The sequence below is a fragment of the Mesoplodon mirus genome, assembly GCF_964341445.2.
Source record: "Mesoplodon mirus genome assembly, chromosome: 19".
Taxonomy (NCBI): domain Eukaryota; kingdom Metazoa; phylum Chordata; class Mammalia; order Artiodactyla; family Ziphiidae; genus Mesoplodon; species Mesoplodon mirus.
This window is the reverse complement of record NC_138995.1, coordinates 26017454-26043072: the sequence shown is the minus strand read 5'-3', so window position 1 is coordinate 26043072 and position 25619 is coordinate 26017454. Positions and strand designations below refer to the sequence as shown.

The 25619-nt window shown below is 35.4% G+C and overlaps 1 long non-coding RNA gene across 1 annotated transcript in view; it reads left to right on the top strand.

Annotated features, from left to right (window-relative positions):
* Positions 1–25619, top strand: part of LOC309795675 — a 796478-nt gene that overhangs the window by 53928 nt on the left and 716931 nt on the right. The window lies entirely within an intron of this gene.

The following is a 25619-nucleotide window of genomic DNA, read 5'->3' as shown; positions in this document are numbered from 1 at the left end:
GATGCTGCAGTGAGTTTGAATCTGGGAAACTTCATACCTCCATGTCTTCACCTGATTGAAAAATGTTAACACCATTTATTGGTCAGTAGCAGGATTCTTTTTTATTGTTAATGTCTCATAAATGAGTTGAAATGAACTATGTACAGTCCTTAGCAGACCTGATTCCAACACAGTCTTTCTATATGTTTCACCTTCAATAAAGGTACAGCCTAGTTACTCAAGCAGGGGCATCACAATCATTGTCTACTGATGTCTCTCTCAAGGCACCATGGATTTATTGTAACAGATGGTCCACACACTAGACCCTTCTTAAAATTATATGAGTTGGTATATGCGTGGTAGTCATTAAGTGTCTCAACTGCTGAATCATGGAACAATTACAGCGAATCGATAACACTGCTCCTGTCCTATTCCTTAACAGAAATATGCTAGCATAACACTTGTGTCTGCTGCAGATGGAGTTGAAGTTACAGTGGCTGCCATCTGCTGATTTCAGACATGGAAGTCTTAATGTGGTGCAGCAGTCTACTCCTTTCTCATATTACCTGATTTTATAGTGATCAACTAAATTGAGCAAACCTTGTACTTTGAGGTATTTTTGTTTTCTTTAAAACCAGAATAATGTGAGAAGTTTCATTTTTACTGCCTAAGATTATATTATCCTTGGAATATAAGCATTCATAAAATAAGACATGCATATATGAGAAGCAAAAAAATAAAAAAATAAAAAAAATTAACTACTGCGAAAGCTAAGACCTGCCTTGCAGCATGGGGCAATAGAACAGGTCAGACTATGGTCTGAGACTTGGTTTGTAGTTGTTGTGTGAACATGGACAGGTTAATTAATTTCTAGGTTAATTAATTTCTATGTATCAGTTTCCTTATTTTTGAAAGTAATGACATTAATTCATAATAAAGGGTCATGATAAAGATTAAATGCAATTAAATATATAAAGAAAAAATTATGATATTTGATCTTATCAACAGCTCCCATTTATTTTGTCTAATATCAGTTATACAGTAAGACATTTAATATTTGAAAACTTTTTTTGTGATAGCACTTTTTATTCCTTTGGGATACACACTAACTTATTATCATCTTACCTTGGAAAAATTCCACTAAACATTAGGCTAAAAATTTAATTTTACATATATACACAAAATATATATATGGCATATGTTGTCTGACATGGAGAGAGAGAGAAGGAGAGAGAGACAAAGGGTCTTAAGAGAACATTAATCCCATCATAAAGGTCCCACCCTCATGACCTCATCTAAACCTAACTAATTCCCAAAGACCCCATCTCCAAATACCATCGCATTGGGGGTTTGGATTTTGAAGGGGACATAACTCAGTTCAGAGCAACCCCCTTGAGTTTCAACATATCACTTACTCTGGCCAATGAACTGTGTGTAGAAGCTTTTAATTTCCAGTACTGGAATCTCCAGCTCACTCTTCCCCTGCTTTAGTGGTCGTGGAATAATAAGATAGAAACAGCCTGAACTTCCCATGCAGCATATAGATGGTACTTCCTAGAGGGTTGGTCAGGACCCTGTGATCTTTGCATGGCCAAAAAGTGAACTTTGTTGTGTTAAGCCACTGAAGTTTTGGGTTTCTTTGTTGCCACAGAATAACCTATCCTGTTTCTGCTTAAAAAAATACCCAGTACTGGGGCTTCCCTGGTGGCGCAGTGGTTGAGAGTCCGCCTGCTGTTGCAGGGGACACGGGTTCGTGCCCTGGTCCGGGAAGATCCCACATGCCACAGAGCTGCTGGGCCCGTGAGCCATGGCCGCTGAGCCTGCACGTCCAGAACCTGTGCTCCGCAACAGGAGAGGCCACAACCATGAGAGGCCCGCGTACAAAAAAAAAAAAAAAAATACCCAGTACACAAATGTCTTTCCCCTAATACAATAATTCAGAAATCTGGAATCTACCAAACTACTTTTAAGTTTGTACTATTCTTGCAAAAAAAAAAAATAATGTTCATGAAATATAATGCGTAAATTAAACAAGACCACAGTGGGTGGGCTTTAAATGACTTCATCAATCCAGTTCCAGTCACTCTGAATATTTTAAGAGGTAAAACTGAATTTTAAGAATATTTAAAACTATTGTTTTTACCAATTTATTGTTTTTACCAATTTACCAAAAACTATTGTTTTTACTATTGTTTTTACCAAAGCATACCAATTTATGCTTTTTTTTTTTCAGATGATAAAGTAGGGTGCTGTCTTGAACATTACTGGGATGGGTGCAAAAACTATGGCTCAGAAAAGCATGGAAGGACCTGAATTTTTATTCCACTCTTATGAATTGGCTGGGAGATTTTAAAAAACATTTCATTACTTGATGAGATTGATTTTTCTCATCTTTCAAAAGGAAATATGAGTGATAGCCCATTTTACATCCCGGGCCTTTTGTGAGGGCCAGATGAGGTCAAAGATATTTTAAAACTTCGTATGTTCTTCTTAAATGTCTCAGTCAGTAGACTTATTTCTTATTATTTGTGCTCTTACAATTAGGGGCGTTTAATTTCCTTTATATGACAAAATACAATCTTAGTCGTGTTGTTCCCTGCTCCCTACTGCTTCGGAATGAGGAAGTTGTATATTCACTATTCACCAAACTAATATATGGAAATTTCAATTTTGTCAAAAAATTTTAAACTCTTGTTAATAACAATAATTAAAATCCAATCAAGGAAAAATAGTTCATCATGACACACCTGTGAAAAATGGCACTTAATTGAAGACTAAATGTGTTAATATTTGGGAAGTGAATTAACAAAATTTAGTTTTCATGATTAAAAAATTGCCTTTACTTAGTTGATTGTTTTATATAGATTCCATAGTTCTCAAAACTTCCAGGAGCTTAATTTCAACAAGGTGGTGGTTATCTACGTACTTTATAAAAGCTCTTTTATTTTTTTTTAAAGACAGGCAAGAACACTCTGCTTCCATTCCACTGCACTGTTTTTTCTTTTGACACACACCTATTTTGTCTTAGATTTAAAACAAATAATAGAACAATCACACAAATGTGTGAATAATCCTTTACCATTTGTAATAATTTTTCCACATACTTCATTATTTGCCCATCTCAACTGTCTTGTGAGATTAGTCATGTTCTTTTACATGAAATCAACGAGGAAGCTGAGATGTGATAAATTTGGGAATAGACTCTCAAATTCAGGTTTCCAAATACAGTGCTATTTTTCCTGCTTCTCAAATACCATTGTCCCATAAACATAAGAGAATTTTATGTTTAAATCCTTTACTGCCCACCTTGCATCTATACATTTTTTCTTCCACGTTTGTAGCTCAGCTTGGTTTAAAAAAAGGAAAGCATTTTCTCATTATTCTCACAAAAATTGTATTTCTTGGAAAACAGAAAGCCTGTCCTATTGCATTTGTGTCTGTCCAGAATCCTCACTGTCATTTATAAATGATCAGAGACCTGAGATTTTTCCTGGTTATACTTCAGTGACCACTGTTTTATAGCTTATCTGCCTAACACTTTGAAAATCTGTTTATGTGCAAAAACATCAAATATAGTTGCCTTCTGAATGAATTACACGTTTGACTTTGTTTTGGTCAGTTTGCAAATGCCTTTCTTAGAACTATAATATTCTCTGTGTAATTTATGTCTGAAAAGATTATATCTTATTTTGCATGCTAGGATTTCTTTAAAATTATTATTCATGTTACATTTTAAACTGGTGCTGGTCTATGCAGACTTTAAATGTGTTTGTCATATATCATTAGTCACTATGTGAAATCTCTCAGTAATAGTTAGCCCTTGAATTTTCTGCTGCTAAGGAGAATTTAACACTGATTGATGGTGGATCATTTAGCTGGTTGGCAGACTTTTCCATTTACGGTGGGGAAATTGCTCTTTTCTTTTTCTTCATTCCTTGTGCTGCTTGTGCCGAAGAGTAAGACATATGTGCCAGGCTGCATGCAAGAAGCAGCTCTGGATTGACAATATGGAATGTCTCTTTTACAACTATGATTTTATCAGTTTCCCAAACTGTACAGGAAATGTCAAATATCTGCAATGACATTCTTCCATTATTGTAGGCAGTTTGTTTATGTGTCTCTTGCATTCCAGCTCCTCATATGCACTGCATAAGCTACCATCTCATGCATGATAAAGTGGCCCTAAGCCCAGAAGAAAGAGAAGTTTGTATTTTGCTCAGAAATCCCAGGTATTTTGCTCTGGGCTGCAGACCAGCTCTGCTCACTTTTACCTTTTCCTCCTCTACACATGCTCAGGAAAGAGTTCTCCATTAGGCTGTGTTAGATATATTTGTTAGATATTGGCCGCAAGTAACAAAAAATTCAACCTAGCATGGCTTAAACAAACAATGTATTATTTTTCTTACAGAGCAAGAAATCCCAAAGTGCATGGTTTCTGTCACTGGTTGGGCGGCTCACAGATGTATTCAGTGATAACCAGGTTTTCTTGTCTTTTTATGCCACCATGTTTAAACATAGGCCATCACTTTCAGATGACTGAGGTCTCTGGTTGGGCAAGATTCTCATCACTCTTCTTCATTTTTAAATGCAAGTAACATGTGGACATTGTGTGAGTGGGATTCAGTTAGCTGCCCTTTACCAAGAGGTCTCTCTAATTTGACTTAGTGTTGCATTTAAGAGTCCTGTGAAATGTACTCTCTATTGAACATTGGTTCATGTAACAAATATTTTATAAGCACTAAGTATGTGTCTAGCACTTATCTTGGTGCCAGGAATAAACCACTGAATTAAACATGCAAAAATCAGTGTCCTTATGGATCATATATTCTCCATCCAACTTAATTGTCTTCTTGAAATAATTGCTTCACAATAAACAAATAAGTGCTACCTCCTCTATAAAATTGTCTTACTGCTTTGCCTATAATGCCTCATTTAGTGGTGTGCTCACACTTAGCACTGACTCATACCAACTTGCAGGAGTCGATTGTAAAATTTTCAGGAATTTTGCAAGCCAATTGTTAAACATGACCATGACTTAAAAATAACTATATAAACTCACGATTAATTAAGTTATACTAGAAATCGAAGTATTAGATGCTGAAAAATCATTACTTCCTAATTATTTGACTGTAGTCTATACTCTGAGTTTTATTTATGAATATTATATAAGAATGGTAGAAATACTATACAATGGTGTGTACTGCTCCCCAGCTCCATGTACAGGGACAAAGCATAAAAATCAGATGTACTGGGAGATGTACACCATGAAAATCAGCAAACATTATAAATCTACGATGCTTTGGTTTCCTGGGGAGGCAGATGTAAAACATTTACCGTCATACCACAGGCCCCATCCAACTGTGAGCCTTTTCTTTTATTAACTTTTACAGCATTTATTTTTGGTATAACATATTCATTAATTCTTTCAGCCAACATTTGCTCAGCATGTATTGAATGTTAGGTACTGGATAAGAAGCTGAGGATTCAGAAATGAAGAGAGAATTGTCTTTGTTTTCAAATCATATAGAATCTAAGAAGAGTCGGACAAATGAGCAAATAATGGACATTATAATAGGTGTACTAGACAAGAGGAGATAAAACAATGGCAATAACTAATATTGGGTGAGTCAGAGACCTTGGGACTTGAATAAAAAAAGATGTTTGCCAGGCGGAAAAGGCAAGAAGAACATTTTGCGAAGAAGAAAATGTTTACAAATATATGAGGTTTAGAAGAGCTGGGTGAGTCTGCAAACTGGAATTGCTCAGTTTGGCTGAAGGCATTTTTAGGAGAAGAGTGGCAAGCCAAGGAAGGAGAGGTACTCAAGGACCAGATCACAGAAGACTATGTTTTTATTATCTTTGCATTCCCCAACAGCTAGCACAATGCTTGAAGCATAAAAATTACTCAATATATATTTGCACTGAATAAGTGCTAATAAATTTGGAGTTGCCTTTCACAGCAATGGGAAGCTACTAACCATTGTGCTTGGTATTTTAAGTATTTGTCTTATGTAGCTATTTTACCTCTACAAACAGGGATGTATTTCTTGATGGCAGGGCTCACGTATTATTTTTTTTTACTAAGCACAGTTTCTTAAACGTATCTGGTATTCAGAGAATTTTAACTTTCATCCAACCTTGCTTTTCATGAAGTTATTTTTTAACAGCTTTGTTGAGGTGTAATTGATATAAAAAGGCACATATTTAATGTATCCAATTTGATGAGTTTGCACGTATGCATACACCCATGAAGCCAACACCACAATCAAGGTAATAAAGATATCCCTCATCTCCAAATTACTTTAAACCCTTTTCTATGGTAATAACACTTAACATGTGATCTACCCTCTTAACAAATTTAAGTGCACAATACATTGTTCGTTTTAGAAACTATGCTGAACAGTGGATCCTCTGGAAGTAATTAATCTTGCATAACTAAAACTTTATACCCACTTAACAACAACTATCCATATCCCCCTCCCACTAGCCACTGTCAATCTCAATTTTACTCTTTGCTTCTATGAGTTGACTTTTAGATACCTCGTATAAGTTGAATAATGCAGTATTTGTCCTTTTGTGACTCGCTTACTTCACTTAACAGGTCATTTGTCCCAAATGGCAGAATTTCCTTCTTATTTGAGGTGGAATAGTAATCCAGTGTGTGTAACAGTTTCTTTATCCATTCATTTGTTGATGGATTTCCTTATCTTTGCTATTGTGAATAAGACTACCAGGAACATGGGAGTACAGATAATCTCTTTCAGATCATAATTTCAATTCTTTTGGATACATACCCACTAATGGAATTGCTGGATCATATGGTAGTTCTATTTTAAAGTTTTTGAGGAGGCTTCATACGGTTTTTCGTAGTGACTACACCATTATGCATCCCACAAAAGTATACCAGTGTTTCGATTTCTCCATATCCTCTCCAACACTTTTTTTTTGATAATACTACCCTAACAGGTGTGAGATGACATCTCATTGTTATCTATCTATTTACTTATTTATATTGAGATGTAATTGACATACAACACTAAATACTGGTTGCAGATATACAACATAACGTTTTGATATATGTATATATTGTGAAATGATCACCCTAATAAGTCTAGTTAATATCCATCACCACACATAGTTACAAATTTTTTTGTCATGAGAAATTTTTTTTTTTTTGCGGTACGCGGGCCTCTCACTGTTGTGGCCTCTCCTGTTGTGGAGCACAGGCTCCGGACGCACAGGCTCAGTGGCCATGGCTCACAGCCCAGCCACTCCGTGGCATGTGGGATCCTCCCGGACCGGGGCACAAACCCATGTCCCCTGCATCGGCAGGCGGACCCTCAACCACTGCGCCACCAGGGAAGCCCTGTCATGAGAAATTTTAAGATTCTCTCTTAGCAGCTTTCAACTATGCAATACAATATAATTAACTATGGTCACCATGCTGTACATTACATCACTAGGACATATTTATTTTATAACTGGCAGTTTGTACCTTTTGACCACCTTCACCCATTTTTTCCTACCCCTGACCCCATACCTCTGGCAACCACCAATCTGTTTTCTCTATCTACGTGTCTGGTTTTGTTTTGTTTTCTAGATTCCATAAGTAAGTGAGGTCATATGATATTTTTCTCTCTCTCTGATTTCACTTATCATAATGCTCTCAAGGTCCATCCATGTTGTTGCAAATGGCAGGATTTCCTTCCTTTTTATGGCTGAATAATAGGCCATTGTGTATATATACCACATTTTCTCTATCCCTTCATCTTTTGATGGAGATTTAGGTTGCTGCTGTGTCTTGGCTGTTGTGAATAATGCTTCAATGAACATAGGGGTGCATATATCATTCTGAGTTAGTGTTTTTGCTTTTTTGGATAAATACCCAGAAGTGGAATTGCTGGATCATATGGTAGTTCTATTTTTAATTTTTTGAGGAACCTCTATATTGTTTTCCATAGTGGTAGCACCAAATTACATTCCCATCAACAGTGCACAAGAGTTGCCTTTTCTCCACATTCTTGCCAACATTTATTATGTCTTGTCTTTTTGGCATAGCCATCTAATAGTTATGAAGTGATAGTCCATTGTGGTTTTGATTTGCATATCCCTGATGATAGTGATGTTGAGCACTTTTTCATGTACCTGTTGGCCATCTCTATGTCTTCTTGGGAAAAAATGTTTATTCAGATCCTCTGCCTGTTTTGGATATTTTTGTTTGTTTTGTTTTTTGTTGCTATTGAGTTGTATGAGTTATTATATATTTTGGATATTAAACCCTTATCAAATATATGATTTGCAAATATTTTCTCTCATCTGATATGTTGCCTTTTCATTTTGTTGGTGATTTCCTTTCCAGTGTAGAAGCTTTTTAGTTTGATATAGTCCCAATTGTTTGTTTTTTTTGCTTTTGGTGTCAAATTTAAAAAAATAATTGCCAAGGCCTATCAAGGAGTTAACCACCTGTGTTTTCGTCTAGGAATTTTATGGTTTCGGTCTTATGTTTGAGTCTTTAATCCATTTACATTTTATTTCTGTGTGTGATATAAGAAAATAGTCCAGTTTCATTCTTTTGTATGTTGCTGTGCAGTTTTCCTAAGACTATTTATTGAAGAGACTGTCCTTTTCACATTGTATATTCTTGGCTCCTTTGTTGTAAATTAACTGATTGTTTATGAATGGGCTTATTTCTGAGCTCTTTGTTCCACTGATCTGTGTGTCTGTTTTTATGCTAATACCATGCTGTTTTAATTACTATAGCTTTGTAATGTAGTTTGAAATCGGGATGTGTGATGCCTCCAGCTTTATTCTTCTTTCTCAAGATTGCTTTGGCTATTCCAGGTCATTTGTGGTTCCATACAAATTTTAAGATTATTCTATTTCTGTAAAGAATGACATTAGAATCTTGATAGGGATTGCATTGAATCTGTAGTTTGCTTTGGGTAGGATGGATTTGAGCAACATTAATTCATCCAATCCATGAGCATGGATATTTTTTCATTTATTTGTGTCTTCAGTTTTTTTCAATTTCTGTTCCTTAGACTTGATAATTTCCATTTTTGTATCTTCAGGTTTTCTAATTCTTTCTTTTTTCTGTTTAATCTCTTGGTGGGTCTCTGCTAGTAAATTTTTCATTTCAATTGTACTTTTCAGCTTCAGAATTTTCTTTTGCTTTTTTTAAAAGTTTCTGTCTCATTACTGATATTTCCGTTTTGTTCATACATCATTTTCTTAATTTTGTCTACCTTTCCTTTAGTTATTTTAGCATGTTTTGGAAATTTCTTTAAAGTCTTTGGTAAATTTGCCATCAGGTGTTTTCTGGGGCAGTTTCTGTTGGTTTTCTTTTTTTCTTTTGAAAGGACCATTTTTTCCTGTTTCTATATATGGTTTGTGATTTTTATTGAATTCTGGACATTTGAATACAATATAAATCTGGAAAATGATTCTCCTACTATTCCAGTGTTTGGTATTTTTGTTATTGTTTTTGTTTATTGTTTTTGTGTTCTGTCTGTGTGCCAAGGATCAGCTTGACGAGTAAACCTAAAGTCTTTTCTGGTCTCTCCTGAGCTTGCTCCTTTCCCTGGGTATAACAAAATAACTTTATAGTTTTTCCTATGTATTCAATTGGTTTTCAATGTACCAGTTTTTAATGTCTGACTCCTAAAAAAGAAAAAAAAAAAAAGAAAATGAAGAGGGTATGGGAAGGTGCTGGCTCTTTAAGTCTCTTGGAAGTCACTTCAGTCAGAGGGGGTGTGGCTTGCAACAATCAGGAGAGGTACAGCAACAATGGCTGCTGGCCTCTTAGCACCTCTAAGATAAAAGTAGCAATCATAGCACAGATCCTCAATATTTGGAGGACAGGGTCCTTTTTTGCCCACTGTGTATAGTACCCCAGGACATGTGCAAAGCTGTCTACCATGGGGCAGGTCCCAGCCTTCCCCTGGGAGTTGAAGGCCTCCAATTGACTCCAGAATTCCAAAATAGTTACATGAGACATATTCTGCTAGTGCAGTTGTTGTCTCAGTGGGGACTCAGATTCTTAATGCTTCCTACTCTACTATCTTCCCAGAGTTCTTTCTCAATCATGTGATTTTTACCCTTTATTATGTTAATGTGGTATGTAACATTAATTGATCTGTGTATATTGAACTGTCTTTGCATCCTAAGGATAAATCCCAGTTAGTCATTGTGTATGATACTTTAAATGTGCTGTTGAATTTGATTTGTTCATATTTTGTTAAGGGTTTTTGTATTTATGTTCATCAGGAACATTAGCCTATAGTTCTCTTTTCTTGTAGTATCTTTGTTGGCTTGGCTGTCAGGGTAATGCTGGTCTCATAAAGTGTTTTTGGAAGTGTTTGCTGCTCTCCAATTTTTAAAAGAGTTTGATAATGATTGGTATTAATTCTTTTTTAAATATTTGGTAGAATTCACCAGTGAGGGCATCTGGTCCTGGGATTTCTTTTAGGATATCTTTGATTACGGATTCAGTCTCCGTACTCATTGCCTGTAAAGGTTTTCTGTTTCTTCGTGTTTCATTCTTGGTAGGTTGTATGTCTGAAGGACTTTATTCATTGCTCCCTTGTTACCTGTTTGTTGATACATAATTGCTTTCTTATTTAGTCATTTCTTATAATATTTTTTATTTCTGTGGCCTCAGTTGTAATGTCTCCTTTTTTGTTTTTAATTTTTAAAGTTTTAGTCTTCTCATTTTTTCTTAGTTTAGCTAAAGGTTTGTCAATTTTGTTTAAAAAAGAACAACTTAGTTTCATTGATATTTCCTATTGTTTCTCTTCTCTATTTTATTTCTGCTCTAATCTTTATCATTACCATATTTTTGCTAATTTTCAGATAAATGTTTTCTTTTTCTAGTTCCTTGAGGTGCAAAGTTAGGTTGTTATTTAGAAACTCTTTTTTTTCTTAATGTAGGCATTCATCACTATAAGCTTCCCTCTTAGAACTGCTTGTGCCGTATTCCGTAAGTTTTAGTATGTTGTGTTTCCATTTTCATTTGTCTCAAGATACCTTTTGATTTTCTTTTTGATTTTTGTCTTTGACCCATTGTTATTCAGGAGTGTGTTGTTTAATTTACACATATTTATGAATTTTCTGACTTTCCTCTCTTATTGATTGCTAGTTTTATCCCATTGTGGTCAGAAAAGACACTCAATATTGTTTAAATTTTCTTAAATTTGTAAAGACTTATTTTGTGGCCTAACATATGATCTATCCTGGAGAATATTCCTTATGCACTTGAGATGAGTATTCTGCTGCTGTTGGGTGGAATGTTCTATATGTGTCTGTTAGGTCTATATGTTCTGTAGTGTTGAGGTCCTTTGTTTCCTTATTCATTTTCTGTTTGGACGTTCTGTCTGTTAGTGAAAGTGTAGTATTGAAGTCTCTACTATTATTGTATTGCTGTCTATTTTATTTTTCAGTTATGTCAATGTTAGCTTTATATATGTAGATTCTCTGATGTTGGGCTCACATATTTATAATTGTCATCTTTCTCATGAATTGTTTCTTTTATCACTATATAATGTGCTTCTTTGTCTCTTTTTTTATTTTTTTTATTTTTTTTTCTTCTTTGTCTCTTGTGTCAGTTTTTTACTTAAAGTTCATTTTGTCTGATATAAGTATAGTCACCCCTGCTCTCTTTTTGTTATTATTTGCATGGAATCTTTTTTTATACCCCTTGCTTTCGGCCTATATGTTTCCTTAAATCTAAAGTGAGTCTGTTACAGACACCATATTGTTGGGTCTTGTTATTTTTATTCATTTAGCCAGTCTGTATCGTTTGATTGGGGTGTTTAATCTATTATGTTTAAAGTAATTATTGATAGGGAAGGACTTATTATTGCCACTTCTGTTAATTGTTTTCTGTCTGTCATAGTTCTTTTGCTCCTATTTTCCTCCCTTGCTGTCTTCCTGTGTGTTTCATTTATTTTTTTTCATAGTGCTATGGTTTAATTCCTTTATATATTTTTTGTTTATTCTCTATAAGTAATTTTTATGGTTGTCATGAGGCTTACATAAAACATCTTAGAGTAATAATATTCTATTTTAAGCTGATGAAAAACTTAACTTCAATAACATACAAAACTCTACATTTTAACTTCTCCCCCTACCTTATGTTATTGATGTCATAATTCACACTTTTTATATTATGTATCCATTAACAATTTTAAAAAATGACCATAATTACATCTAATCATGTAATTAACAAAATGTGTAGATCCCATCACATTGATACAGCTCTTAGAAACAGAAAAGTAGCCTCTGAGTAAATGTGCATGTTTACCTCTACCTAAAAGCCTGTTATTGATAGTTTTACATCATTATTACTATAATCAATTATTTTTTAAAAATTATAATTATAGTAATTCTTAAGACTTCTGCATTTTAACATTTGTATTAAAATTAAGTGATTTTCACACCATCATTACAGTATTATAGTATTCTGTATTTGTCCATATACTTCCCTTTCTAGCAAGTTTTGTACTTTTATGTTTTACTGTGGCTGTTTAGCATCTTTTGTTTCAACTTGAAGAACTCCCTTTAGCACTTCTTGTAAGTGGTAAAGGGTATAGTGTTGATACAGTCCCTTAGTTTTTCTTTGTTCTTTACCTCTCCTTCATTTTGAAGGATGGTTTTGCTGGACATGTTATTCTTTTTTTTTTTTTTTTTTTTTTTTTGCGGTATGCGGGCCTCTCACTGCTGTGGCCTCCCCCGTTGCAGAGCACAGGCTCCGGACGCGCAGGCCCAGCGGCCATGGCTCACGGGCCCAGCCGCTCCGCGGCATATGGGATCCTCCCAGACCGGGGCACGAACCCGTATCCCCTGCATCGGCAGGCGGACTCTCAACCACTGCGCCACCAGGGAGGCCCATGTTATTCTTGATTAATAGTTAGAATAGAATATATCATCCCCCTTCCCTCTTGCCTTCAAGGTTTCTTTTTCCAAATCTGAGAATCTTATGAGGACTTCTTTGTATTTGATGAGTCTTTTTTTATCTTGGTGCTTTCAAAATTCTCTTTTTGTCTTTGACTTTTGACATTTTGATAATGCATGGTCACTGAATATTTCTTTGAATTTTTCCTATTTGGGATTCTTTATGTTTCATGAATCTGGATGTCTATTTCTCTCCTAGCTTTTGGGACGTTTTCAGCCATTATTTCTGTAAGTAATTTTTGCGCACACCTCTCTTGTTGGCACTCCATAATACGCACGTATTCTTTTCATACTGTCCCATCAGTCCCTCAGGCTCTCTTCACTCTTTTTTACTGTGTTGTTGTTGTCATTGTTCCTCTGACAGGAAAATTTTATATGACCTGTCTTCAAGTTTGATTCTTTTCTGCCTGATCAAATCTGCTTTGGAGCACTCTACTGATTTTTATCTGTTCAGTTACTGTATACTTCAGCTCTCTCTTTTATGGTTTTTAATCTCTTTGTTGATATTTTTAGTTTGTTCATATACCATTTCCTGATTTCATTCATCTGAGTTCTCTTGTGCTTTGTTGAACAACTTTAAGGTGATTATTTTGAATTCTTAGGCAATGATCTGTTTCTTTAGGGTCAGCTACTGTAGATTTATTTTGTTCCCTTGGTTGTGTCTTATTTTCCTGATTATTCATGTGCTTTGTTAGTGTTACATTAATGCCTGTGCATTGAAAGGAGCTTCTACCTGTCCCATTCTTTACGAGCTGGCTTTAATAGGGAATGGTCTTCACCAATCATCCTGGCTTGAGATTCCAGGTGCTTCTCAAAGGTTTTGTGTGGTCATATACATTCCACTCTTTTCTCTCCATAGTGAGGAAGAAGTCTCAAAGTTGTGTTCCTTCTCCTAATCTTGCAAATCCATGTTGGCCACAGTAAGTCACCTATCCCATTTCCTGCGTGCAGTGCACTGAAAGACCTAGATGGTGGATGCACACTTCATTCTGCCTCATTCTTCCTAGGGGGAGAAGTCTCGGTGTTGCACACTTTTTCTCAGTCTCACAGAGCCATGCCAACTATTGTAAACTCCCCTTCCTTTTCCTTTGTTCTTAGCTTCCTTCAGATGTTCAAACTGTGTGCATTCCCTCAGCATTCAACATGAGGTGAGACAGAAACAGGTCTCTTGGGTAGCTCCTCTAAAGTCCTGGTATGTTGGAGGCACACTCCACTCTTTCTCCCTGGGGGAGAAGTCACAGGTTGGGGCAATCTCTCTCAGCCCTGAGCTGTGGGGACTTGCGGGGAGGGGCTGATGCGGGCATAGTGAATTTGTTCTTCCTTCCTGGTTCATTGTGGCTGTTCTTAGTTTTTTGCTCTTCTGTGATACTATAACTTCTTAACTGAATTCTGAACTTCGGTCCATGCATCGTTGCTGAATCAGTGTTTCAGTGGGGCAGGGTGCTGGGATTTCCTACTCCATCATCTTGCAGATGTCACTCCCTATGACAGTGTTTTTAAACAAATATTTCAACATAGCTCGTCATTTCAAGGAAGGATCCTCCTACAAGGCAGTAGACAAGGGAGAGGATGTTTTACAGACTTTTTTCTGCCCTATATAGTGAATATTAGTCGTTTCCATTAACAGGACTTCATGAGAATAGTGGCCTCAAGATAAGTTATTTCCTGTCTATATGAGGATTTTTTAACATTATTTTTTTAAACAAGGTTTGCTATATACTTCCATTTGGAAAAAAGGGAACTAAGAAAGCCTTCTGAAAAAGGGCTCCTCAATCAGCACAGAATTCATTAAATCAGAAGTATGTCAGTCTCCTTTAAAAGGCTCTGTGGCTGTTGGTCCTCAGAGAGACTTGACAGAAAGTGTGAACGTATCTGGGGAAGGAATGGGGAAGTTCCAGAGTGATGTCAGCAGTGAGGTCTCGAGAAGAGATGAGCAAGTAGAAAACCGGTTAGTATTGTGCAGTACTGTCTGGTCAAGACCCAGCAGAGGTAGAGGGAAAATTAACTCTTGGTTTTAGAAAATGAATTGCAGCTGTCAGGGCTGTCCATGTTGTATAACTGCATGAATCAGTCTATCCAAGTTTTCCAATGGAAAACTCTTTGCTCTGAAACGTGTTCACAGTTATTGTTCTGATTATTATATGGCTAATCACATAGTACATCCTTCAACAAGGACATCCAACTCAACCAGAATTTAATTAAACTTCTACTAAGTGTCAGGTATTTTGTAGGAAATAATTACTTTACTCTCTGTTTAACAACATTCTATGGCAATGGACAATTAATTTTCTCATTGTGCAGGAATAAATTGTCCTAATTTTATTCATTGGCTGCATACATTTGATGACTGAGCTGCTATCCCACCACCTCTGGTCTGTCAGCGCGCGCGCGCGCGCGCGCACACACACACACACACACATGCACGCAGAGAGGGAGGGAGGGGGGAGGGGGAGAGGGGGAGGGAGGGGGAGGGAGAGAGAGAGAGAGAGAGAGCTGCTTTCTGAGTTGACAAAAGCATTGCTGAGGTTGCAAGACCAGATCAGATACTGAGCTGTGGTAATGAATGCAGTCCCAGCTAAGGCAGCCAGCTGGCCTTTTCTGGTGACCCCCTCTGCATTAAGAGCACCTTTCCAGTGGAAGGCTTAGCATTTTCATGAATTAGGGATTGGACAAAACAGGATGGTAAATTAAGTTGAGGATTTGCTGCATTCAAGAACAGTCCATGGCAGTTTCAAAATACATCTATAATGTCTGGTGTTTAATTTGATTCCTCCTTTCTATTTGCCTACTCTTTTTCAAAGTAGGTTCTGAAAAAAAAATGAATAAATGAGCAATACAGTAAGATTCCATCCTATCAGTCACCTTTGTAGCTTCTTTTTACAACATTTTTCTCCCCAGTGTTCACCTCATTGATACTCTCAAACTATTCTTATTTCTGTTGAAAAGTTTTTCTCCTCAGGGAAGCCATCCCTCTCTATTCTTTCTGACATGACACCTTTCTTCAAACTTTATCCCTTGACCCTGTTTTATTTTTCTTAATAATATTTATACACTATAATGCCGGGTATTGATATTTATCTGTTTTCTGTTTCTTTCCTCAAAATTTAAGCTCCCTTAGGACAGGGCCATTGTCTACTTTCTTTCCTGTCTTCAATCCCATTGCATGCAGTCATTTTTTTGGAACTACTTCTTTTGCTTAAATCTATTTTGGTTTACATTACCCAAAACAAATTTCCAACTTACCTATTTTCATAAACGCTTTCATCCAAATTCATGTATATTAATTATATTTTCCTCTCAGAAAGGCACTCACCATGATACAAAAAGAAGTCATATTTTTTTTTTTGGTGAAAACATTTTCTACTCTCTCAACACTGTATTGTATAAATGAAATTTGTTAACAACTACAGTTACCATGTTATGTCCTAGATCCTCAGACATTATTTATCTTAAAGCTGAACCTTGGTACCCTTTTATCGACCACTCCCTATTTACCTCACCTGCCTCTTTTCTACTCTCTGTTTCTATGAATGTGTTAATTAGCTTGATGAGGAGGAATCCTTTCACAATGTGTAAATATATTAAATCATATTATGCACTTTAAATACCTTACAATTTGTCAGTTGTACCTTAATAAAGCTGAAAAATGTTCACAGCACAGAAGAAATAATAAAAATAAGTATACAAAAATATTTTCAGCATCACTTGTAATTAAAAATGCTCATTTTTTTTTCACATGAAAAGAAAAATGAAGTTACGAAGTAAGGTAGAGTATTTGAGTTCATCTTGACCCCATTGACAATATACCTACATAAGTCTGGGTGTGCCATTTTTTTCCAACTGGAATTTCTAGTTTTCTCCTTTATGAAAGGGAATAATACTCCCCCCACCCACTTTCCCAAGTTCACTGTGAAAATAAAGTGAGGTAGACTATATAAAACACTGAAAAAATTTTAATGCAGTGTTACTGGGCTATTACTATTCCTGACCTAAGCTGAGTCAAATACTTTCTCTTGACAGCTAAGACATGTCCTTATAGAAAAAATATATAACATATATGTATTATATGTATGTAATCTTTATCTCAATCATATCTCTCTCTAGGTTTTTGTGGTTATTCAGTAGGCTTTTTTTTGCCTGTGTATGCCTGCTGTACTCTATTCAAACCTGGGAAATACATATGAAGTCATGACAAGTACATGAAGTTAGCTGACAATAAGTTTTAAATGTTTTTCCCTTATGTGAAATAGCATCTTCACCTCCGGAAGTTGAGAATTATTTCCCAGCTTCAGATTTCCAGCCAGGTGTTTATTAAGGCTCCATGTTACTTCCAAACTCTGCAATAAGAGATGCAAATTGAAGTCTTTATGTCATTGGTTTTGGGGGCAGCCCACAGAGAAATAAAAATGTGTTTGTAAACTCTGAACATAGGTGGGCATTTTTGAAAGCCTCTAGATCTGACAGAATGATTTCCGACTAAGAGTGCAGTATTGTTTATTTCAACTTTGAGTGGCAGTCTAATATATTAAATCAGTTCAGAAGATTGTAAAATGCATTAGCATTAGCAATTTAATACCTTCAACAAATTTAACTGTCACTCAGGAGCATATCTGTCCTTGTAGTTAAAAATAAAAAAAAAGCCAAAATGAAACTCCTTTCCTGATGGACAATTATGTTCAAGGAGAGAAAAGCTTTTCCATGTACATAGCCAGACACAGAAAGGGTACACTGCATTTAGCAAAATTAAGTGGCACAAAATTAATGTAAGCATTTGGCTATGACTGGACAACTTGAAGCCTTAAAAAAAAGTTTGACAAAATGATGAACTGAGCACCACCTACCACCCAGGAACTCTTGCTCATAGAAATGCATAGGAGATGTCTCTCCATCAGATCATTGTCCTCTTGCTTCCATGGCCACCTGTCAACATTGTACTTCTTCCATTAAGAAGGACATTTATGAAGTGTTCTTGATAGCATGGTAAATGTTACTGCTCTGTTTATTGAAAAAAGCAGAATGAAACTCCTTATAAAATATAATAACAATAATATTAGTAAATTATTATTGAAAGCCTATAAAGGAGAATCACCATCACTGAGCACTATTTTTTCAGACACTGAAATGAGCACTTAACTATTTTATACTAACTCAGTGAAGCCTTTGACACAATTTTATGAGGAGTTATTTTACAGGTGGAGAAACTGAGGCCCAGAGGGTGAAAGTAACTTGCTTCATTAGAAGCCCCCAGCTCCTAAATGACAGAGCCAGGCTTTGACCTGAGGTCCATTAATTGTGTTAATTATAAACGCTTCGCTAGGTTATCAGGGACATGCCACTTCATGGCAGGAACCTTGCGTGCATTAGAGATATTAATCGTCACAATCGCACTACAGCCAATTGTTATTTTTCCCCTTGTACAGATGAGTTATCTATGACCTAATGGAAATAAGTAACTAGCCAAATTCTCATAGAGCCACAGTACTCCCTAATCATATCACTGTTTGTCAATGATATGACTAGCAAAAGGAACAATGCTAACAGTGAATATCATTTGGAGTTAAGATTAAGATTATTTTAGCATTTAAAAATTTTAAATGAGGAGTGTGTGTGTGCGTGTGTGTGCGTGTGTGTGCGTGTGTAGATATAGCAAACAGGTAAATATTACCTGCTCAATAACTTGTTAATTGTATGTATACTCAGAACAATCTAGTTATTCAGTAGCTGAATGGTGAGTAGGAAAAGCCAATCCTTACTTCCCCATGTCCATCAGCTTTCGATTGAAATGTTTTGTTTTCTTTTGTGCTCCTTCTACCCCAGCCCATATCCTGGATCATGTGGAAGTTAGTATTCCATTTTCACTTCCCACTGTTTCCCAAGAACATGGCAGTTCCAATATCTTTTTTTTTTTTAACAATTTTTATTGGCGTATAGTTGATTTATAATGTTGTGTTAGTTTCAGGTGTACAGCAAAGTGAATCTGTTATACATATACGTATATCCACTCTTTTTTAGATTCTTTTCCCATCTAGGCCGTTACAGAGTACTGAGTAGAGTTCCCTGTGCTATACAGTAGGTCATTTTTAGGTATCTATTTTATATAGTAGTTTGTATGTCAATCCCAACCTCGCAGTTTATCCCTACCCCTCCTTATCCCCTGGTAACCATAAGTTTGTTTTCTACATATGTGACTATTTCTGTTTTCTAAACAAGTTCATTTGTACCCTTTTCTTAGATTCCACATATAAGTGATAACATATGATATTTGTCTTTGTCTGGCTGACTTCACTCAGTATGACAATCTCTAGGTCCATTTGTGTTGCTGCAAATGGCATTATTTTGTTCATTTTTATGACTGAGTAATACTCCATTGTGTATATGTACAACATCTTCTTTATCCATTCCTCTGTTGGACAGTTATGTATCAGAAATGTATATACCTGAGTCAGCTTATTTGACACTGAAAAATAGCCACAGTGCTTTTAATTCAAATCTAATTCAATCATCTTATTTCTTACATAATTTATTTTATGATCTTAATATAAATAAAGCTTAATATAACATTGAAATAATACCTACTTTGAGTTAATATGCAAATTTCCAGGCACAGTTTCTGGAATGTAATAAGCAATCAATGAATCGTAGTTGCCTTTCTTACTTGGTTCCCGAAAGTACTTACTCATCAAAATCATGGAAATCTTATAAGGATTTCTTTTTATCTGTAAGAAAGTGGACAAAAACCCAATCCCTCATTTCTTTTTACTTAAAGATATTTATAACAAAGAATTTTGAATATGTACAGAATTAGAGAAGAGAGTCTAATAAATGTGATGTACTTGACACCCATCTTGTTTCATGCATATTTTATCTACTACAGTATCCTCCACCCCTTATTTTGAAGCAAATAATTTCTTATATTTTTGTATCATTCTCTAAAAGGTAAAACTCTTAAGAAAAAATAATTGCAATATCATTATCAGGCCTTGAAAATAAGATATTTAATTAATATTTATATTTAATATTTAATTTATAGTAAATATAAATATTAAATTTTAACTAATTGAAATAATATTTAACTCCTTAATATAATTATTATTCAATCAAATTTCACATTTCCTGATTTTTAAAGATGTATTCATTTGAACATTAACTAGTAAGGTCTATTTATTGTAATTGTTTGTTGTCTTCTCTTTCATTTATTCTCTTTTGTTCTATAGGCTTCCCTAACTGTTGTTCTTGCATATTTTTGATACAGAAATTAGGTTACTAGTCCTATAGATTTTTGCGCAGTTCATGTTTTAATGTGTACATTTCTGTAGTGTTACTTGATATGATTCTCTATCCCTTATATTAGCCCCAATCATATGAAATTGTCAATATTTAACTGGTTTTGTTGTGCAACATGGCACTTTTATGTGATTCACCCTAATATTCCTCTAGAATGGTAGTTAGATCTAGACAAGAATCTAGCTAACCTTTGATAGCTTGCCTGCTTTCATCTAAGACAAAATGTTCCAGGCTCACATTTTATATTTCCTGCTCTAGACCAGTAGTAATCAGAATTTCTTAAAATCCTGATTTCTTTTAGTAGGAAAAGGTATTTAGAAATCAGTCTACAGGAACAGGGTTCAAGATGGCGGATTAGAAGGACGTGCACTCACTCCCACTTGCTAGAGCACCAGAATCACAACTAACTGCCTATGCTCCGCAGCAAGGGAAGTCACCACAATGAGAAGCCCACGCACTGCAACAAAGAGTAGCCCCTGCTCGCCGGAACTAGAGAAAGCCCATGCACAGCAACAAAGACCCAACACAGGCAAAAATAAAAGAAATAAATTTAAAAAAACCCACACAACTAAAAATAGAACTACCATATGACCCAGCAATCCCATTACTGGGCATATACCCAGAGAAAACCATAATTCAAAAAGACACATGCACCCCAATGTTCATTGCAGCACTGTTTACAATAGCCAGGTCATGGAAGCCACCTAAATGCCCATCAACAGACGAATGGATAAAGAAGATGTGGTACATATAATCAATGGAGTATTACTCAGCCATAAAAAGGAGCAAAGTTGGGTCATTTGCAGAGACGTGGATGGACCTAGAGACTGTCATACAGAGTGAAGTAAGTCAAAAAGAGAAAAATATCGGGCTTCCCTGGTGGCGCAGTGGTTGAGAGTCCACCTGCTGATGCAGGGGACGTGGGTTCGTGCCCTGGTCCGAGAAGATCCCACATGCTGCTGAGCGGCTGGGCCCGTGAGCCATGGCCGCTGAGCCTGCGTGTTCGGAGCCTGTGCTCCACAACGGGAGAGGCCACAACAGTGAGAGGCCCGTGTACTGCAAAAAAAAAAAAAAGAAAAATATCGTATATTAACACATACATGTGGAATCTAGAAAAATGGTACAGATGAACTGGTGCAAGGCAGAAATAGAGACACAGATGTAGAGAACAAACGTATGGACACCAAGGGGGAAAGCGGCGGGGTGGTGGTGGTGGTGGTGATGTGATGAATTGGGAGATTGAGGTTGACCTGTATACACTAATATGTATAAACTATATAACTAATAAGAACCTGCCATATAAAAAAATAAATAAAATTAAATTCAAAGAAAAATCCATCTACACACCATGGGTGCTTATTGGTATTTGGCTTTGTCTTCATTTCTGGGATTTTCAGTGTACAAGCGTAGTGTATTTTTTAATTTTAATGTAAATTACGAGTTCACAGCGATACTTCCAAATCAAGTTTTCACTTATTCTCATCCATCTTGTATCACATTGCTGTTTAATCATGGTGAAAATTCCAATTAACAGTGAAGTTACTCATTTTCTTTATGTCATATCATATATAAAAATATCAACATAATTGCTAAAAATATGATTACTGGAAAGAGTTTGTTTGGTTCATTTATTTATTTATTTATGTGTGTGTAGTTCTATTCTCCAGAGGCATATATTCTACTAGGATGTGTAGAAAAATTAAACAATTTCTCTCTATGTGCTTATGCTGACAACTGGATCCATGCCACTTTTAATTTTTAGAAACTGTTTTTACTTTTTGTAGAATAATTATGTAAAATGTGCACATAGTTCCAAAGTCAAGTCTACTAAACAAGATATATATATTATAAAAGTCTGGCTTGTATTTCTGTTTCTTCCATTTTTCTCCTTCCCTTTCCTAAAACGTAACTTTTATTTTACAGTTCATTTTTCCAATTGCCTTCTTCAGATAAAAGATAATCGATGTATGCATATGGAGCATACTACACATATTCACTCTATTTTGATTCCTTTCACTTCAAAATACATCCTAAAGAATACTCAGTTGTTGTTTTCAACCATATTCCTCATTTCCTTCTCAGGTATGTAGTATATTGATAGGTCAGTATCCTATTTATATGTTTGCTGTGATTAATAGTCTGGTTTGTATATCTTTTTAATATGTTGCCATTTTACCTTTGGGATGGATTCCTAGAAGTGTAATAGTTTCATCAAATAGTAAATGAATATGTGATTTTTGTAGGTATTGCCAAATTTCCTTCCACAACAGTTTTAGCATTTTGTATTCCCATCAGCAAAGTATGAGAAGTCTGTTTCCCACAGCTTTGCAACAGGGTATGTTGTCAGGCTTTTGGAATTTTGCCAATCTAATAGGTGAGAAAAGCTATCCTAGCAAAGTATTAATTTGCATTAATCTTTTTGTGAGTAAAGTTGAACATGTTTTCAGATGGTTGAGAGATGTTTGTGTTTCTCTTCATTTGAACCATCCAGAGTTTCTGAGGCATTTTTGGCACTTTTCTTCTCTATTCTTATTCTTCTTTATTTTCTTATATATCTGGGATATCCATCCTTTGTGGTGATATAAGTGGCAAATAGTTTTTCCCACCTTGTTATTTGTTATTTTATTTTGCTTATCTTATTAAATTTTAATTAAATTTGTCAGTCATCTTCCTTAAAGAAAAAAAAAAACCTTGTTTCTTTTGTTGGCTTTAATGAAAATGATTTTTCTTATCTCTTGGGACTTCTCTCTTGCAGCATATCATTATAAATGGGGATTCTGGTGGTTTCATGTCTGTATTCAGTGAGAATGGGCTGAATGTTTTCCACTTGAGTCACTTTGTCTTCCCACAGACTTAATTTTTTTAAAAAAGTTATGATATCTTCTCTGGCTTTCTCATAACATACAAAGTGATATGATGGGCATCTGACAACTTAAGGGTTTGGTTCTAATTATGCAGTCTTCTCAAAGAACGTGCTATTGCTTTGCAGCTACAAGCAAGAATTTTGCTATAAAGAGATGTGTGATGTCACATGGAGGATTATTATCTATGAGGCTCCTGAACAATGCTAACAGAGAGCTGTGCATGCCACCCTTGGGGAGGGAACAGTCTCAAGACTTCCAACTAATCCTGAGCAAAGAACCATACTCCATATTTTCTTCTCCCTTGGCTAGATATATTTTTCTTGTTAATTATCTTTATAATGTCATAGTCTTAGGACACCAAGTTTCATATTTTGTTTCTCCTTTGTAAACAATTTTTTTTGTACTTGGAATTAGGTATGCACAGTTTATCACAGTTTATCACAGTTTATCACAATGCAAAATATACATGTATTTTTATTTTAGTTTTAGAATACAAATATTGGAGGATTGCATTAATTACCTTGAAACAAAACACTTATATACACTTAACAAAAATTTCTCTACTCCCCCTCTACCACCAACTTAGGAAGAGAACTTGCAGTCTAGTGAGAGAGACAGACAAATAATGTATTCTTGTGTGTCATGTTTTTAGAAATCTAAATAGAAAACCTAAAGGAATATTCGCTATCTTAAGATTTCAAATTTAGAAATTAGACAATTTTTGATTTTGTATTTAAGATGACTACATTCTCAAACAGTTATGAGAAAACAGGGTTAGTTTTCAACTTGATGATGATGCTAAAAATTGTAAAGTAATCTACAACTTCCATAAAGACACTTCACATATTTGACAATATTTTCCTTGGTCTGAGATTGATAATTCATTGAAGTAGCCTCTTCACACAGTCTAAAACATTCACAGGTGAAAGTCCTATACCACTTTCATGAATTTCAAAAGTTTATTTTTGTACCTCTTATTATGATGATGATTGCTTAAAATGAAAGAAACATCAGTAAGTATATCAAACATATCAGAAATTTGATTTGTTCCAAACTTGGTGATTTGTTTGATCTGAGGCAAGTTGGGTGTTCAGTAAGTTGCATTTTCTTTTGTTCATCTAGGTAAGTGAAAGTTGTTTCACATGGTTAACTGGGGCCTTTGTGTTTTATGCCTTTTAAATTTATTTTTATTTATTTATTTAAAATTTATTTATTTTTGCTGCATTGTGTCTTCTTTGCTGCGCGTGGTCTTTCTCTAGTTGCAGTGAGCAGGGGCTATTCTTCGTTGCAGTGCACGGGCTTCTCATTGTGATGGCTTCGCTTGTTGCGGAGCATGGGCTCTAGGCGCACAGGCTTCAGTAGCTGTAGCCTTGCGGGCTCTAGAGCGCAGGCTCAGTAGTTGTGGCGCACGGGCATAGTTGCTCTGCAGCATGTGGGATCTTCCCGGCTCAGGGATCGAACCTGTGTCCCCTGCATTGGCAGGTGGATTCTTAACTGCTGCGCCACCAGGGAAGTCCCTTAAACTTAATTTAACTCTTTAATAGGGTAAATGATTATGATTTTGTTTATGTTACAATTTCCCTTTGATTATTTATTGTACCATCTTGAATTTTAAAAAGTATGCTTTCATACAACTATGGATTTCCATAATATTTAGTAATGTAGATATAGGTAACAGAAATTTATTTGAGAATACCTGAATTTATGATACCTGAAGGTAAAAATTCATTGTATCATTATTGCTAGGTAACTAATTTGTAAATACGAACAATGTTGATCTAGAAATAACAACATATAATGATTACTATATTCTAGGTGCTATGCTAGATATTTTACTTCATCATCTTTAATCTTCACTACTACAAATTTGACCAGTTTTCATTTGCATGGGCTACATCTCAGAAATTATTCAAGTTTACACTCCAACTAAATAGATAAGTTAGGAATTAACTGAAGGACTCTTTAGATCCAAGTTCTGTGACTTAACTACAGCACAAATCCCATTACCTTACTTTGAATCAATTAGTCCATTTTCCCATTTATATTCAAAATAAAATGTTTTTAAATTTTAATGGGTTTGTGAAAATATTCTGCTGTAGATTATCACCACATATCCAAAGTCATTGAAAAAGTCAGTCTGTTGATAATGAGTGTGGTTCTGAACAGAATAAATTAAGGCTTACAGAGTGTAGGATGTATTTTGCCAGAGTGAACTCTGTTGTAATTAATTTTCAATGAATAGAACTATGAGGGTGAGTTCATTAGCATATTTAAAGAAAGTAGCCAGACTCCAAGTCTGAGAAAGCTCCTAGGTGAAAGTGGGATTTCTATAACGAAACTACTTACTAGGATTTGAATTTAATTCAGCATTTCAATATCATATTTTGTGGTAATCAAAATTCTGCAGGAATTTGTGAATTTCACTAATATAAGAGTGAAAACTTTGGGAGAGTTAACATTTAAGCTTTGTTCATTGTTCTGTCTGCCCAGTTTTGCACAAGGGCTGCCTTGTTATAAGAGCTCAGTTGAATCCAATTAAGT